Genomic DNA, 17,415 nt, shown 5'->3' with positions numbered 1-17,415 from the left:
AAGACGATTTGGTGGAATTGTATATCGATTCACAAACTATGTTCTTAAATTCAACAGTTTAAAAGAGTTGGAAAAATGTGTCTTTGTCTAGGCATTACTAGCAGCTCTATCAAGTTTTTACCCTTGTTTTGGGATCATCTTTGGTGTCCAGCATAGTAACTGATGAAGTCCTTCTTGTCTGTAAGTATGAAGAACAGTGACCACATATTGAAAAGCACTCATCCTGGAATAAATCTTCAAGTTTTTTTTATTAAAAAAAAAAAACTCTTATATGTAAAAGAAAAAGAAAAAATATACTGTATGTTTCCATCATAGAGACAGTAAAGCTAAAAATAACACAAGGTGGTGGAGGGGGCAGTTGGGTGCTATAGTCAGTTGAGCATCCAACTCTTGATTTCAGCTTAGGTCATGATCACAGGTTCCTGAGACCAAGCCCCACATAGAGCTCTGTGCTCAGCGTGGAATCTGCTTGGCTTTCTCTCTCTCTCTCTCTCTCTGTCCCCTCACCTCTCTTTCTTTCAAATAAATAAATAAATCTTTAAAAAAATAATACAAGATGGTAAAAATATCTGCACAGTATTTCATATGACCATATATGTACTATTAATATGTAAATAAGGAATTGGGGGATAAAGACAAAGTGCTCATGTTCATTAGCTCACATGTTCATCAGCAAATAATTTGCAGGGTGACACTTCCTTCAGAAGTTTACCTATCATGTCTAAAAAGTACATATATTTCCAAAAGCCAGGGAAAAGCACTCTGAGATTAGAACCATGATCTGCTGTGTTCCATATACATTGATCTCCATTTTACAGTCAATTTTATAGGACAGTTTATAATGAGTGGGAAGAACATGTGGCCAGTTGCCGGACAGGGCTGCCATTGACTAAGTGTCATAGAGCAAGTTACTTAACCTTGTGAGCCTCCATTTTCTCACCTTGGAAATCAAGATGATCGTATCTACACTGAAGAGTCCATGAGAGGATTAAATGAGATAATACATATGTACAGCACATGCACAAAAATCCTCCAGTTCCTAGAGGGTATTATGCTGAGCAAAATAAGTCAATCGGAGAAAGACAACTATCATATGTTCTCCCTGATATGAGGAAGTGGAGATGCAACATGGGAGGTATGGGGGGGTGGGAAAAGAATAAATGAAACAAGATGGGATCGGGAGGGAGACAAACCATAAGTGACTCTTAATCTCACAAAACAAACTGAGGGATGCTGAGGGGAGGGGGTTCGAGGGAAGGGGGTGGAATTATGGACTTTGGGGAGGGTATGTGCTATGGTGAGTGCTGTGAAGTATGTAAACCTGGCAATTCACAGACCTGTACCCCTGGGGATAAAATACATTATATGTTTATAAAAAAATTTTAAAAATAATAAATTTTTTTAAAAAATATAAAAAATTATACACACAGACACAGACACACACGCATATGTGTGTGTGTGTGTGTGTATATATATATAATTCATTCTTTCAAAAAAATCCTCCAGTTCCTACAGGGTTCTCAATAATGGCAAAAGTATCACCCACTATTGGCTCTAAAGTTATTTTCAAAAATATAAATGGTCAAATAATGATCTAAAACTATTGAAAATTTCAGTGTGGATTATTGCTGGCCAAAACTACATTTTCAGCACCCTACTGGCTATTTGTCAAGTATATTACAAGTTGACTAAGTGAAATTCCAATGGTGAGGATTTTTTTGATCATTCAGTTTCAACAGGATAACTGTAGGGTTGCAGAGGAAAAGTTCCTTTCCACTTCAGTGTTCCAAAACCATCCCATCATTTTAAGTTAAAGACCCATGCTTCTTTCACTGAGTGGCAAGAGGAGGGTGTCCTTTTATATGACACACACTACAGTAAACTCACTCATATGCCAGCTGGTAAATAATGCTATATGGAAAAATAAAGAAGGGAAGGGGGGAAGTAATGTTGGGGAAGGAAGGATTTCTATTTTAATTAGAGTTGTTGATAAAAAAGTTTAATTTGAGTGAAATCTGAAAAAAGTGAAAAGGCTATTTATATGCATAAATCTAAGGAAAAGTATTCCAGGCCAAGGAAGCTGCCAATGCTAAAACCCCAAGACAGAAATGTGCTGTGTTTGGAGCCAGTGGCCAGGTGAGGTCTAAGAGAAAAAAGGGCTCAGACCTTGAAGGGTCTGCTATAAACATGGACTTTTATTTTACACAAAGGATAAGCCAAAGAGGTTTGAAGCAGAGAAGTAATATGATCTTGTACATTGTTTAAAAGAATCACTACATTTTCTCTGTAGAGACAAACTGTAGGAGGTCAGGGTGGAAGCAGGAAGATGCGATAAGATAATTGGCAAAAATCCAGGCAAAAGACAGGTTGGTGAGCAGAGGAATTGGTAAAAAAATGCTTGGATTCTGGATCTATTCAGAAAGCAGAGATGACAGGACATATGAACAGATAGGATAGCGAATATATCCAAAACATGGGAAGTCCAAATTTTTTTTGTTTAGCAATATGAAGAAAGATATAGTCATTTATTCTAACACTGATGAGAAGTCTGAAAGGAAGACATGTTCAGTTTGGAACATGTTGATTTTGAGAATTCTATTAGGCATCCTATAAGAAGCTACATATTCAAGTTTTGAGTTTAGGAGAGATGTGTAGACTAAATATACATATTTAAGCATCAAGTAAAACCCGGAGCATGGTTAAGATCCTCTGGGTTGCACTACAAGGAGGATTGATGCTAAAGTTTAGCACTTTGGGAACCAAGAGAGTAGACTTAGCAAGAGTTGCCTCTGAGAAAGAAGTGAAGCCAGGAGTTTCATATTGTCCCAGAAACCAGGTTTAAAAAAATAAAAAATTAAAAAGTGTAGCAAAGCAGAAGGTATAGTAACTGAGTCACATGCTAATAGATCAAGTTAAGGTGTACACTGTGAATTCAGCACTAGATTTAGCAATGTGGAGGTCATTACTGACATTGACAGGAACAGTTTCAACTATTAGAGGAGAAAACTGCTTTAGATTGAATTTAAAACACAATAAAAGAAAGGGAATTGAAAATAGCAAGTATTGACAACTCTTTTAAGGCATTTTGCTGTAAATAGGGACCAAGAAATGAGGTCAAATTTGGAGTAGAATGTAAAGTCAAGAGAAGGCTTCTGGGGTGTTTGCTTTTCTGTTTTATTGACTGGTGTATTTGGTTTTGGTGGTGTTTTGTTTTTCAGAGAGAGAAAGAATGGTCTCTCCCTTTCCCCTCCTTCCTTGTGTCCTGAGGGTGAGTATGGTTATATTGTAGAGGTGGAGGCTGACATTAACAGTAGAAGACTTGAAAAGCTTTCCACAAACAAAATCTTTGTAAATATCTTTCTTTCCAAATACATCTTGTCTGGAAACATTTCATGATTGCCATGTGAAGGAAATGCTATAAAGACAAAGGAAATATTAAGACATAAAATATTCTGACTCTGTTTGGCAATGGATCTGTCTTAAGTATCATAGAAACCATTAACATCTCCTGGTTATTTATATGGGTTAGACAGCATTTCTGGAATTTTTTTGTTATTGTTCTAGAATCATCAGGATGAGAAAATGCTTATTCCAGCATCAAGTAATAATTGCCATTTTAATCTCTGCCTCCTTGTCATCAGGTCTTAGGGGAGTTCTTGTTTCTGATGGCTCAACTGTGCTGACTTACATGCAGCCAAATCTGACCCTGTTACTTACTGCTTTCCAAAAAAAGTCATTCAAACTGTGTTGCTTCTACTGCCATGGAATTGCCCAGACTCAGACTCATTAGTGAAGAAAAGAGATTAAGGTAATTTTTCAGTAATGTCCAGCCAGCTTAATTTGTTGGCTTTTGGAATTTTAGGTCATTAGTAGAACATTTGATAGAATTTGGATAAATGGACTGCATGTTTACTTAGTTATAGATGTTTTAGGGCAGACACAAATATTATTTCATTGCTCCCAAATCTGGTGATAGTAATTGTTGTGTTTGTAATACATAAGATATAAATCAATTAAATAATTTAATTATATAATAATGTAATGAACTAAAATATAAACTTATAAAATAAGAATATGAAGGAAAATTATAATTTCCATCAAAATTAAGCTGAATCCTTTGGGAAGACTCAATAAATAAAAAACATCAAAAAAATTGCTGCAAAATTAATATGTTGAGATATCAAAAGATAAAAAATTTAGGGAGATATTTGTCATAGGAACTGGCTCACATGATTATGGAATCTGAGAAGACACACACTCTGAAATCTGCAAGCTAATGAGCCAAAAAAGCTTGTTTTGTAATTCAATTCCGAGCAAAAAGATTGAGAGAGTTTGGGGAACTAATGGTATATAAGTCCCAATCCATGTCCCAGAATCCAAGAACCAGGAATATTTATGTCTGAAGGGAGGAGAAGATGGATGTCCCAGCTCGGAAGATGGCCAATTCATCCTTCCCCACCTTTTTGTTTTTCTTGGACCCTCAAATGATTGGATAATTGCCTACCCATAATGGTGAGGGCACCGTTTTACTCAGTCTACTGATTTAAATGCTAATCCCTTCCAGAAACATTTCCATACACACCGCAGAAGTAATATTTACGAGCTATTCTGGACATCCTTTTTTTTTTTTTTTCTTTTAGTATATGTGCTGCGAAAGCAAACACTATTCTGGGCATCCTTTAACCCAATCAAGTTAACACATAAAATTAACCATCACACTGACTGTGTATCTATCTGTCTTGACAATGTCAGAAGTTTTTACTCTATTTTTCAAGTATTTTATTTTGTAAATACTCAACAGGTTTTCTAAAATATACAAATCAATATGTTACAGTTTGCATTAAGCTCTGTTTAAACAACCTTATATCCTAATTGTTTTTCAATATTATTACTAAGTCTTGCATATGATATTTAAAATATTTAACAACAAGTTTAGCAGGGGACAAACCAATTAGAATGGACCACGGGTCAATTGGAATTTAAGACCATCACATCAAATCTATATGCATAATACATACTTATCTGCATAAAATCATAATTGTAATCATCTTTCACATGGTAGGCCATATTTTACTTCATCATAGCACTAATCTCAGATTTGGAGAGTGTTTCATGTTTTTCTCTGATTAACGATTCTTCAACAAACATACATACAAACAACCACTTTTTATTTTGCTTCAGAACAAAAAAATTCATTCCATTTTTTAAATGATAAAACCAAGAAGAAAGGAAGAGAAAAAGACGACTGTTCATCACTGACCGGCCCTCTTGCTTGCTTGCTTGCTTGACCTCTTGCTTGTTAGCTATTTTTTGAATTATTTGCTTCAGAAAGTATTGAAAGTGCAGTGAGTGTATATGACGCAAATAAATCCCTTCATGTCTTTTAAATTCAATTGTGTTCCCTAAAATCTGGATTCATAAATTTAGTAACTACACTTTCCAAAACTCTCCAGATAATTCTGATTTTGGTTTATCTATGAAGAATTAGAAAAATGAAGTAAAAGGTGTATTACAACATTTTTGTGAAAATTCAAAGTAGAATGCAAATTTTATGTCATTTAATATTTCTGTCTTTTACGCTTGAGTTTTTGAAAGTACTGATGCTGGCACTATGCTCAAGCTTGCCTCATGCCAACCCAGAGGATTAAATAAAAATTCTGTTTCTGAAAGAACCTAATATTTTTTTTTTTTTAGTTCATGCATATTTTTTTAATAAACATATAATATATTTTTATCCCCAGGGGTACAGGTCTGTGAATCGCCAGGTTTACACATTTCACAGCACTCACCTTAGCACATACCCTCCCCAATGTCCATAACCCCACCCCCTCGGGCAATCCCCCTCCCCCCAGCAACCCTCAGTTTGTTTTGTGAGACTAAGAGTCACTTATGAGAACCTAGTATTTTTATATTGATAATCTCCCAGATTGTATCAGAATGTGTTAGACTGCTGTTCAATATGTAATTAACCTTTTAAAAATTGCATTCCTAAAACATTTGGACCCTCAAGAATTAAAACCCATCTAGGGGACTTTTTTCCCCCTCCCTATCATCCTTAATTCATGGTAACATGTGATGCTTAAACATCTCACTAATTTTGAATGTGTCAAACAGAAAAGATTAAGACAGGAACTTTCTGAAGGCTCCTAAATTCTGTACTTTATTTGGAAGTTCATGCAAATAGTACTTGGCATTTTTTTTAAAGTTTTCGTTCTGACAATTTATAAACTGAGTAAAAACTATGTTTACCGGGCGCCTGGGTGGCTCAGTGGGTTAAGCCGCTGCATTCGGCTCAGGTCATGATCTCAGGGTCCTGGGATCGAGTCCCGCATCGGGCTCTCTGCTCAGCAGAGAGCCTGCTTCCTCCTCTCTCTCTGCCTGCCTCTCTGCCTACTTGTGTTCTCTCTCTGTCAAATAAATAAATAAAATCTTTAAAAAAAAAAAAAAACTATGTTTACCAATCTCTTAGCCTAGCATAGCAAACTAACCTCAAACTGGTGGATATGTAAACCTGGGAATCACTAAATTTTAGAGGTACTTAGAGATACCTCCTATAACCATATAGTCTGTCTTCATTTGACAAATGAACAAATTTTTTCCAAAAACTCTAAAGAAATCATTTACTGTCATATAGCAAATAAACTCCAAGTCCAAGTTATTTTCACTACAGTGTACCACAAAAATCCTATGTCTATTTTTTCAACAACAAAACACACACACAGACACACACACACAACATGATATGTGATGAAGTCCCAGAACCTAAGTCAGGTTCGGTGGGGTGAGGAGGTTCGGAGCCGACGACTAAAGAAAGAATTCTTAAGACGTCATTGGTGCAAAATGGTGGTTTATTAAAGCACGGGGACAGGACCCATGGGCAGGAAGAGCTCCTGCGCCGGGTTGTGAAGGTGGGCATGTTATATACCCCACGGTTGGGGGGAGGTGGTGAAGGAACGGGAGATTTCAACAGAGTTTTCACATGTTAGGGAGGGCTTACAAGGTGCCGGGGGGAGTCCTTGCCCTTATGGCCTGATCAATGTCATCTTTAGGTCAGGCATTAACATCAAGATAATAGGGAGATTCTTGGTGGGGTATTATGATCTGGCTATCATTTACATTCCTTTCTACTCCAGTCTCCTCCAGTTTATGGTGGGAGGGGGACATTAGGGCTTCAGGAACCAGAGTTATTTGCCTCTGGAAATTTGTGCTATTGATAAGGTAACCTCCCTGTTTAGGTCTCTAGGACATCTTGTAGGGCAAGGGAGATTCCTGTTCTGCAGGATTGCGATCCCTGCAAGTTAACTATTTATCATTTTATGGCAGTCAGGGGTGCCTGAGGAATGCTACACATATGGAGGGGAGCGGGTGAAGAGGGGGTGCAAGGCGCCAGCTTTTGCTTTGTCCTCAGCCAGCCTCCTGCTCCCTCATCAATATGTATTATCTCTCCAAAATTACATACAACCACTTTGACTACTTTTTCTCCCCATTTAATGGACTAGTTTTTATAGCATTCTGGAGGTGGGGGGAACCCCAATAGTACCAAGCTGGAAATAACAAAGCCCAAATTCTGGTTTCCCCTTCCTGGGCTTTCTTGATTTCTTGATTTCCCCAACCACTTATGTTGAGGGGGCAAAAACCGAACTCTGTGTTGCATACTAGAGACCTAAGCCTGTCAGAGACTAAAAAATTTGATTTCTCACTGTGCTGAGATTACACTTAATGTTAAATTTCTCTTTTACCTATTATCTCCATTGAAAACAATACAAGGTCCAAACTGTCAGGAAATTGATGGATGTGGATAAATTCAAATGAGTGATATGAAAATAGCCAATGTCTTGGAACCAATGTGTTTGGAAAGTTCCAGGTATCAATGTGCTCTTAATAATGTACTGAAGACAGTTGCTTTCGATGGAGAAAAGTTATGCTACACCACCCCCTGCCATAGGTCTTCAGTTATTCTGAGTGGATTTCTAATATCCAGAACTACATTCCTTCCACCTCATACCAAAGCATGGGGTGCTTTATCTCTCCTATCTGTGCTACCTTCTCCATCAGTTCTCCCCCGCCTCCAGGTTCTTACCTAAAGCAAAAGAAACATAAACTGAAGTGATTGGCATTTCAAAGAATTAGATACATCACGCTGAGCTGTAAAGTACCTATGAGCAATGGAAGCCACCTCAAATATAGAAACACATTAGCAATTTTGTCCCTTGCCAAGAGTACTTAGTTTTCAAAATGGAATCTTGAAGACTCCTTGTACCCTGCATGACCCTTCATTTCTGGGGTTGTACTGGCAGATCATTTAAAGCCATCTAGCTAAGCTGTATAATATTATAATTATACTGTCACATAAGAAGATTGCATATGAAATTAATGAAACACCATTCACCTCAGACAAGAGCTGTGAAAGCTTAGAAAACTCTCCCAGGGTGCACTTTTTCTATCAAATCTGTCTTTAAGAGAAAGAAAAAGAAAACCTCAAATCACAATGCAAAGTACAATTCAAGAAACCAATTTTGCTCAGTTTTTCTCTGTTTTGTTTGTTTTCCTTAATTTGAGGATATTAAATTTCCTCTCGTCTCTCATAAACAGAGGACTGTTTAATTAAAATCCATTCAAAAATTATAAAGAGAAAATAAAAACAAAGTAACATGAAAATGTCATATCTTGAAATTATTCATTACCCCTCACTGGTCTCTATACAATTACAAAGTAGAAAAACAATTAATTAATTCTACAGGGATCCCAAAACTCAATGTGCTCATTCTAGATATAAAATAGAATTTTTTTAAATTTTTCTGGGTTTCATGCATGAAATTTTAATGACTATATCTAGTTATGGGATGTAGGAAAAAAAAATACAAACCAATGTCAAGTAAGCAGTTGAATTTCAATGGATTTAATCATTTTAATTTTTCAAAATGAGTCTACTTGGTATCAGTTTTAAGGAAACAAAGAGAAAAAATGTGCAAATAAGCATTTGCCCTTTTAACTTGTTCATCTCTTCTTGTTTGTTACTGTCTCCCATACTCTTCTGTGTTTACTAACACCTTGCTTTCCAATCAGTTGTTTCACCCCAATACTTGCTGCATATATATGGCAGATGTCTGAGCCACTGTTATAATTAATTAGCAATGGGATTCATACATCTGTGCATTTACACATTTACCAAACATTTATTGCCCACCTTCGATAGGGCAAATGTGGTCTAAGGGGGGAAAATACAAAGTTGAACACTCTTAACCCTCAAGGAGCTGATAATACAGTAGTATATACTTTTACAAGTAGTTACAAGCTATACTTTTATAAGAGAAAACATAATGAAAATGAGGTTACTATGAAATCATTGTCTCTTTGAACTACTTAGCATTAAATTAATAACAGCATCTCTGTATTTCAAAATGAGATTACTCACATGTGTGAGAAATAATACTTCTTTTACTTGTGTAGGGGATTAAGGGCCTGTTATTTTGATTAGACTGTTTTGATTTTATTCTGAGCTGGGGCCTCTATTTACCAAGTAACCTTGGACAAGTACTTTGACTTCTTTGAAAATCTTTCTTTAGTACAGGAAAATGGCAAAATAACAGTGTCTGCTTCTTAGTATTATTTTCAGGATCAAGCAAGACGGCATATGCAGATAATGGGGAGAATATCTGGTACAAGCTGTTCTTGACAACTGGTATCTTTTAAAATTTCCATTACTGTATCTACAGACAATGGCTGGGGGGCATTTCAGTTAGTGAATGAGGAACTGGCACCAGTTAGGTCTCAGGGGTTAAACGTGTGTCTGAAAGAAAGGTAGCAGCCTCTAAAGAGCCTGTGGTAGATAAAGATTTTGCAACAAGGGGCAGCCCTAGTTGTAAGAATGAACTAATTATAATCCCCAGAAGAACACGAACTTTGTGTTTTCACTATTGCCTAGGACAGTTCTTGGCACACTGTAGAACTCAATGAATATTTACAGAAAATCAGAGTAAGGTGGAGAGGAAAATCCATTTCAAACTTCAAACCTGTGGATGAAAAACCACATAAAACTATTTTTACCTAAATTTGGAGGACTACATCAAGGACTTTGATTTTCCTACAGTGCAGAGCAAAATTCAGACTACCTCCCAAAACTGCTCACTTCTCAGCTTTATTCCAAAGTTTTGACTGTGCCAGTTGTCCCCAAAACATAATATTTTAGTATCTTTATCTCTCTTCATTTTTCTCTGCTTTCCATTAATTCATGTGACCAATTTAGTTCAAAGAAATCAGAGTCTTGAGTATAGCAGGACAATCTTGGGAAATACAATTCTAACAATTGAACTGCCAACTACATACAAGGGGGAAAAAAAGAAAAAGAAAAAGCAGCCTTCACACCAGAGGACAAACCTGAAAGGTAGATCTTAAATCTTAAAATATGGATGTACTCATTTTATGAAAAATATATGAATACTGTGAAGTAGAGGTAAAATGGGATTCATTTTCAATAACAACACACTATGACCCTAATGTTCCCATCTCTACTTCACTTTCCCGGAACACACAACAAATGGCACTTAAAAACGCATTTAACTCCTCTCCAGAGAGTATTAAACTTTTAAAGCATTCAAGAGTGCCTGCCAATGAAAAGGAACTCATCTACAACTTGAAGATTAGTAGTTGCCTTCCCACTGAATTCTAAGAAGCAAATTTTCACTTCTCTTCACTCATACAGCATTCAGCATACCTGTGAATTAATTCACCACAGTATCTCACATTTAAATTTCTTGATGGTATGACATTCTTCTGTCTGTAGTTAGTGATGAGGGGGCTACAATAAGAATGTCTCTCTTTCAGTCCATGCTCCGATCTGGCACAAGGTCACTGAAAGGCCACCCACTGAAGCTGGAAGTAGCAGTAATCCAAGAAGAAAGAAAGAAAGAAAGAAAGAAAGAAAGAAAGAAAGAAAGGAAGGAAGGAAGGAAGGAAGGAAGGAAGGAAGGAAGGAAGGAAGGAAAGAAAGAAAGAAAGAAAGAAAGAAAGAAAGAAAGAAAGAAAGAAAGAAAGAAAGAAAGAAAGAAAGAAAGAATTTGGTCTCTACAGTATTAGCATCTCAAAATACTGATGAAAATGGGGATGTGCTCCCTGTTCCTTTCAAGAATTTCTCACATTTTCACTCAAGGTTAGCAGTGTGACTTGTAAATCTAATGAAAGTTAGAGTATACCCTCTGGCAATATGTCTAAAATGTATAAAAAACTAAAGCAAATAAACAAAAACTTGTAAACAAAGGGTACCGGTCTGCAGAAAGCTAACAAAGTCTGACTTTCTCTATGACTGAGGAAGTTTGTAAAATAGAGGTGTTCTAACTCAACTGGTCCCTTATTGACAGGGAAATATACCAAATAAATCAGAATCTCTCTGGGCAGTCTGTACCTTTTATATTTTAAAGTTCCCCAAGAGATTCTAATGTACAAGTGTCTTTACACATTATCCAAAAGTGGTGCTGCTAAAGGGACCCATTTATTGAGGTTTGCAACAAACTAGGCACCATCTTGGGAAATGTATATGCATTATATTTATCCTTAAACAAGTCTACAACTCCTCATTTTCCTAATTTTGTGGGCAAGGAAACTAAGACATAGAGGGATTAAGTAACTTGCCCAAGATGACACAAACAATAAAAGGCTACATTAAAATTCCAAATAGGTTTTGGAATTGACATAGGTTTTTAAGTCTTTAAAAATAAATTTCATCTTTTCATCCGCTCATCGGTGGTTAAATTTTTATTGTAAAATGACTGATTTATTTCCCTCAGCACAATATACTCTAGTTCCACCCACATCATTGTAAATGGCAACATTTCATTCTTTGTAATTGCTAAGTAATATTCCATTGTATATATATACCAAATCTTCCTTATACATTTGTCTGTCAATGGACATCTTGGCTCTCTCCATATTTTGGCTATTGTGGACATTGCTGCTATAAACATTGGGGTGCATTTGCCCCTTCAAATCACTATTTTTGCAAAGTCAGAGAAAGACAAATACCATATGATTTCACTCATATGTGGAATTTAAGAAACAAAACTGATGAACATAGGGGAAGGGAAGGAAAAATAAAATAAGATAAAAACAGAGAGAGAGGCAAATTATAACAGACTTTTAACTGTGGGAACAAACTGAGGGTTGCTGGAGATGGGTGGGATGCTGGGGCAGTTGGGTGATGGGCATTAAGGAGGGCGCTTGAAGTATTGAGCACTGGGTGTTATATGCAACCTAGGAATCACTAAATTCCACCTCTGAAACTAGTAATACACTGTATGTTAACTAACTTGAATTTAAATTAAAATATATAAACAATTTTTATTGTAAAATGTGTTGAACAATTGTATTATCAATTTTGTTAAACTAGGAACTATGTTTCCCAGAAAATGTTCCCTGTTTGGCATTGGGTTAGAATTAACCAAAGGAATTTGCATGGGATTTGGAGGAGGAGGACCAGAATGGAAGCCAAATAGCACAAAATTACTCTCGTATCTTCATCAGGAGTTCCAAGTGTGTGTCCCCTGGATTCCAGCTTTCCTTGATCTCCTCCTCACTGCCCCTGCTCTCTTTCCCCCACTGCAGTCTCCACCAACCAAGATGTGGGCCCTCTGACCCACAGACATGAGCACTTCCAGAGACTTTTCCAGATCCTCATCCCCATCTTGCTTCTGCTGATGGACAAGCTTGGCTTTTCAGACTGAGTGGTTAGTGATCAGCATTGTACAAAATTCCAGTTGTTCCCTATCCTTGTCAACACTTCAAATGTCAGCCTTTTAAATGTTAACTATATTAATGGGAAGATAAATGTATCTAATTTCTTTAATTTTCATGCCATGATACCAACTATAGTTGAGAAATGTCTCCTATATTTATTGGCCATTTGGATATCCTTGTCTATGAAATGCCTGCTCAAATCTCTTGCCCATTACTCTGTTGGATTTTCTGTCTTTTGCATGTTGACTTGTAGATCTTTTTATAATGTGAATATGAGCTCTTTACGGTCTATATGAGCTGTAAATATCTCCTCTGCCCTATAAAAGTTAGTTTTATGGTCAACTTTATCAATCTTTTTCAATATGGTAAAATAAAGCTTTGCTTTTCTTATTCTGAGCCATGACTGTATTGGCTTCTGAAGATTTTATTCTATTTTAATCTACTTTTGCATTTAGATCTACAATCTCCTGGAATTGATTTTTGTGTATGTTGTGAAGTAGAGGTGAAACTACATTCTTTTTCTTATATGCTCTTATTGTTCAAACACCAGTTATTGAAAAGCCCCAGGGATCTGCAGTGCCAACTTTTTTCATAAAACAAGTTTCAACATATGCTTGAGGCTCTTCCTGAGATCTTATTTCTGTCCATAGATTTAGTATCGTAGTCTATCCTTGTGACAATATCATACTTTCTTAATTACTGTGGACTTAATTCTTGCTACCAGGTAGAGAAAGTCTTTCCAATTTGTGTGTCTTAACTTCCAGCTGTGTCTTAACTAGTTTTGGCTTTTTTCCACTTTCATAGACATTTTAGAGAATCAGCTTGTCAAGTTATATACATGCATGCAGATTTTAAGAAAATACTCTTTTTAAAAATATTTTATTTATTTATTGGACACAGAGAGAGATCACAAGTAGGCAGAGAGGCAGGCAGAGAGAGAGGGGGAAGCAGGCTCTCTACCGAGCAGAGAGCTCGATGCGGGGCTCGATCGCAGGACCCTGAGATCATGACCTGAGCTGAAGGCAGAGGCTTAACCCACTGAACCACCCAGGCGCCCCAAGAAAATACTCTTCTGATTTGATTGGAGTTGCCCTGAAACTATCAGTCAGTTCAGGAAATACTGACAAGTTGACAGTATCATGTCTGCTAATGCATGAACATTGTTCATTACTCCTTTTATTTAAGATCTTAAGAAGTCCTCTCAATAATGTTTTATATTCTCTTACAAGAATCTGACATAGTTATTTTATTTATTCCTCGGGATCTGATGATTTTTAATACTCCTGTAGGCAATATATTTTTGAAATTACATTATCTGTTATTATTGGCATATAGAAATAGATTTGGTTTTTACATATTGATCCTATATCCAGAAAACTAGTTAAAGCTATTCATTATAACAAATTATTGACTTGTGGATTCTTTTGCATTTTCTAGGAATAAAACACATCATCTGAGAATAATGATAGCTTATTTTTTTGCTTTCTAATCCTTATACCTTTCTTTTTCTTTCTTTTTTTTCTTTTCTAAACTTTTTTCTTTGTTTACAGTCCTGCCTGGGTCTTCAAGAGCAATGTTAAAAGAAAGTGGTTGTACCTACCATCTTTATCTTATGTAAATCTTAAAAAGAAAGCTTTCACTATTTTGCCGAAAAGTAAGATGTTTGCTGTAGGTTTCTTTTAAAAGAAGTTTTTGCAGGGGAGAAGAAATTAGGAACTGTCCCTTCTTTTTCTAGAAATCTAAGATAAATTTCATATATAGATAAACATTTATATTTAAATATATTTTAAACTTTAAAATACTTCTCCTAAACAATCAAGTTACTTTTTCCCTTTAATCTAAAAATAAATTACATTGATTGATTTATAAATCTTAAATAACCTTCCATTTCTGGAATAAATCCAACATGGGTATATTAAAGACCACTCTCAACAGACTGTCAGACTAGTTTGGGGATATTTTTTAGTATTTGTACACCTAAGTTGAATGAAAATGACCCATAATTTTATTTTGTCATTGCTGTCGACAATTCAGATGTCAATCTAATTATTGTTCCTTTAAAGCCAATGTGTTGATTTTTCTATGACTGCTTTTTAAGATTTTTCTCTTTATTTTTATAAGGTTTATTAATTAATGTTTGATGCGATTTGACTCAGAGTTCTTTCTGTTTATTATCCTTATGATTTGTTAAAACTTGAAGGGGCGCCTGTGTGGCTCAGTGGGTTAAAGCCTCTGCCTTCTGCTCAGGTCATGATCCTAGGGTCCTGGCATTGAGCCCCACATCAGGCTCTCTACTCAGCAGGGAGCCTGCTTCCTCCTCTCTCTCTGCCTGCCTCTCTGACTACTTGTAATCTCTATCAAATAAATAAATAAAATTTAAAAAAACTTTTAAAAGAAATATCCAGTTATTATGTCTTCAAATGTATCTTGTGTCCCAGTCCATCTTTCCTTTTATTCTTGGGTTCCAAGTGACATATTCGCCTTCTTGGTATATCCTTTATGATTATTACCTTTACACCATATCTTTTCCATCCTTCTCTCATTGTAATTCTGTGTAGTTTGTTCTGATCCAGGTTCTACTTCACTAGGTTCTCCTCAGCTGTATCCATCTGCTTTTCAATTCACCATGTAGGTTCTTAATTTATATTGTATTTTTTAATTCTTTAATTTCTGTTTGCATTGTTTTCATATATTAAAATTATTTGCCAGGGGCACCTAGGTGGCTCAGTTTGTTAAGCATATGTCTTCAGCTCAGGTCATGGTCTCAGGTCCTGGGATGGAATCCCACATAGGTCTACCTGCTCAGCAAGAAATCTGTTTCTCCACCTCCCTCTGACCCCCACTAGTGCTTGCTATCTTTCTCTCTTTCTCTCTCTCTCTCTCCAATTCTCTCTCAAATAAATAAAGTCTTTATAAAAAACACAGGATAAAATTATTTGCAAAATCTCTCAATCTCATTTTAACTTCCTGAGTACAATATAAAGACATTTCTTACTTTGCATCAGATAACTCCAACATATGGAGCCCCCGTCTTCTACTATCTTTTCCATTTTTCAGCTCTTCTTTGTTCACACTATCCTCCTCATTTGACTCATTATTTTTTTTTAAATAGACGTTTATATTAGAATAGATTCAGATTTACAGGACAGTTGCAAGACATTTACAGAGCTTCTGAGTGCCATCAACCAGTGTACCTTTTCTTTATTCTTTTTTTTTTTTTCAGTGTAATAGTATTTATTGTTTTTGCACCACACCCAGTGCTCCATGCAATCCGTGCCCTCTATAATACCCACCACCTGGTTCCCCCAACCTCCCACCCCCTGCCCCTTCAAAACCCTCAGATTGATTTTCAGACTCCATAGTCTCTCATGGTTCACCTCCCCTCATTATTTTTTTTAATTTTTGTCTGATATATTACCTTTTTTTGAAGATTTTACTTATTTATTTGACAGAGAAAGAGAGATCACAAGTAGGCAGAGAGGCAGGCAGAGAGAGAGGAGGAAGCAGGCTCCTTACCAAGCAGAGACCCCGATGTGGGGCTCGATCCCAGGACCCTGAGATCATGACCTGAGCCAAAGGCAGAGGCTTAACGCACTGAGCCACCCAGACATCCCTTGCCTAATATGTTATTAAGAATATTTTTGGAAAACTGTAAAAAACAAATAGGCCACTATAGGGGCACCTGGGTGGCTCAGTGGGTTAAAGCCTCTGCCTTCAGCTCAGGTCATGGTCCCAGGGTCCTGGGATCGAGCCCCGCATTGGGCTCTCTGCTCAGCAGGGAGCCTTGCTTTCCTCTCTCTCTCTCTGCCTGCCTCTCTGCCTACTTGTGGTCTCTGTCTGTCAAATAAATAAATAAAATCTTTAAAAAAAAAAATAGGCCAGTATATTATCTCCAACAAGATTTCAATTTGCTTCTGCCAGAGAACTGGGGACAGGATCACCAGGGATCAGTTTCAGGAGTTGGGATGATATTAAGCTGAAGGGTCTACTGTCTCTTGCAGGGTTGTGTTGAATATCAGTACTTAGCTCTGAAGCACAGCACCCCACTGCAGGACCTAGGACTCAACTCCACCTTTAACATCAAGGAAAGGATTTCCCAAGTGTTCTTCAGCATCTCAGTCTCTCTATTGCTCACTTAAGGATCAACAAACAGCCTTCCTTCTTGAAGAAAAGTGGTCCTGAAGTGTGGGTCAACCTGCCCAGGGTTCACTTACCTGCACATCCTGGCCTGATCATTCTTTACTATGTTATTCACAGTCTAGCGCCTGCAGGCAGATGTTTTCATAGTATTTCTGGAGGCTGTATCTGCGCTCAGTGGAGAACTAGTATAAATTACTTAGTTCACCATTAACGGGAAAACAAAAGTGTGCTGACCCTTTATTCTTCATGATGTTTAGGCAAATTGTTTATCCCCTCTAAGCCTCCATATGGGAACAAGAGTCTTCCATGGAACGGGTGATAACTCAGTCTCCAATCTGGGGTGAGACTATTATTTGTGCGCATAGCTTTTAATGTGTAAAACATATAAAATAGGGAGTTATTTATTTATATTAATGAGAAAAAAAGTATGTATTCTAATAGAAACACACCCATACCCTTAGGAACTAACGAAAATAATGGCAGATAAAAGCACGGGTTTAAAGCATTATACATAAGGACCTGACTTGAAGAGCATGATTGCTACTC

This window comes from Mustela nivalis (genome assembly GCF_964662115.1).
Source record: "Mustela nivalis genome assembly, chromosome: 2".
In the NCBI taxonomy this organism is placed as follows: Eukaryota; Metazoa; Chordata; class Mammalia; order Carnivora; family Mustelidae; genus Mustela; species Mustela nivalis.
This window is presented reverse-complemented; position numbering follows the sequence as displayed.